Source organism: Gavialis gangeticus, unplaced genomic scaffold, assembly GCF_001723915.1.
Source record: "Gavialis gangeticus isolate Ggan-Ray unplaced genomic scaffold, GavGan_comp1, whole genome shotgun sequence".
Lineage (NCBI taxonomy): Eukaryota > Metazoa > Chordata > Crocodylia > Gavialidae > Gavialis > Gavialis gangeticus.
The window spans coordinates 35,163,334-35,165,180 of NW_017729034.1; the positions used below are offsets into that span (position 1 = coordinate 35,163,334).

The window sequence follows — 1,847 nt, forward strand, 5'->3', positions numbered from 1 at the left end:
TGAATGGGAAGCTGAAAGTCCAGAAGGAAACACTGGCAGCAGCAGCACAGCCCAGCCAGAGATACTTGGAGTGAGTGATGTGCCCTTAAACAGGTAGTGTTCCCTTTTTGTTTGCATTTATTTTTAGTAAGCATTGACCCGGAGGTACAGGGTTTCCCGGGGGGGTTGGGGGGAGTTCTTTTTTATTATTAAATATTTAGGTAAGGCAGAAGCCTGCAATTTTTGTTGGACTTCATTGGGAGGACAGGGAGTGTGGCTGCTAGGGAAGTGCAGAGGAAACCTTGAGGTTCAACCAGGCTAGAACCCCTGCCCCAGACAGGGCAGATGACAGAGAGAGGATGGAAACTGGAGAGGGCTGGAGCTCCTAAGCTGGGTCCTAGCAAAGTGGGCCTGTGGCAGATAGAGCCCAGCTAGAGAAAAAGGGGCTGGGGGTGAGGAATAGTCAAAACCCCAAAGGGTGCTTGCAGACAGTGACTGATTTAGTGTTAATTAAGTGAGAAGCCTCCTAAAGCTGACATTGCATAAGATCCGTGAGGCATGGTCGTAATTATGGGGGCTGCTGGAGGTCACAAATTTAGCCTTTACGGTACATAGGGCTAGACAATACAGAGTGAAAGAGAGCAAGTGCAAGAGAGTGAGCACCTAGGCTCCCCAGCCTCAGAGGGCAGCCTCCCCTCCTTACTTTAACAAGGCATGGCAGGAAAGACCCTGGGACGCTGGAATAGGAGCATGACAGGATAGGGGTGGCCAAGAGTGGGGAGTGACAGCAATCCTGGGTGCCTTTTCTGTTATACTCCCCATTACCAGGTTTCCACGAATCTAGTTTTTCTAGGTCAAAACCCTAGTTGCCAAATTGTGTTTCCCAAATATACGTACTTTAAAATATCCTTGCTTTAAGATAAGGTTCCAGGTAAAAAAAAAAAGAGGTGCACCAATACATCAGTCCAATATCAGAACAGTGCTGATATGAAGAAGATTGTCTATATCAGCCCTATGGGACCGATAATTTGGGTGATAAATGCCCATGCTGCATGCAGCCGCAGCGCGGCACAGAGCAGAGCCGGCAGTGTGAAGAGCTGCCTCCAGCTAGCAAGTCAGTTCCCCGCTGCTTGCACCGTGGGAGGGCAGGGGCGTGAGGGGGGAGTACGGTGTGTGCTCCCAGATCTGTGCGCAGGGCAGGCTGCAGCTGCCGGGCGGGCGTAGCCGAAGCCAGTACTGCATGGGGCTCTTCTCACTGGGGGCTGGGCTTGGAGTGGGCTCCATCAGCACTGGGAAGAGGCTGTAGTCACCCCAAATTTCGCCTTAGCTCTGCTCTCAGCCCCGCGCCACCAGGCACAGCCCTAGCTGAACACCCCTCCTCCACCCAAGCGCTGGGAAAAGTTGCGGCTGCGCAGGACAGTGACACGGGTCTGGGAGTGGAGTTGCGGCGAAATCTGGGGTGGCTACAGACTCCTCCCAGTGCCACTGCAGCCTGCTCTGAGCCCAGCCCCCAGCAAGAAGAGCTTTGTGCAGCACTGGCTCTGGCTTCACCCCACAGCTGCTGCCTACCCCATGCAGTGCAGGTCCAGGAACACACGTCACCCCCCACCCTCCCAGGGTTCATGCAGCAGCAGGAGCCACCTCCACCCCACAAGCTGCGCCTCCATGCTGCATCTCCCCTGCCCTGGTTGGGCAGCAACTTGTACGCAGAGGCAACACTCAGATACGTGACCCTTGTCAAAATGGCACCTGGAATGACAAATGGTGATGGCCACTGCTCTGGTAAGGAGAGGAGACAGAGCTTAAACCCTGAAGTAATTTTGAAGTTTTGTACCTGGGGGTCTAGTAGAGAAGGAGGAGGACAGAAA

At 53.7% G+C, this 1,847-nt stretch overlaps 1 protein-coding gene across 1 annotated transcript in view; it reads right to left on the bottom strand.

Moving 5' to 3' along the window:
• FEZ2 (fasciculation and elongation protein zeta 2) overlaps positions 1-1,847 on the bottom strand; it is an 82,660-nt gene that overhangs the window by 73,474 nt on the left and 7,339 nt on the right. The gene's annotated exons all lie outside the window — the stretch shown is intronic.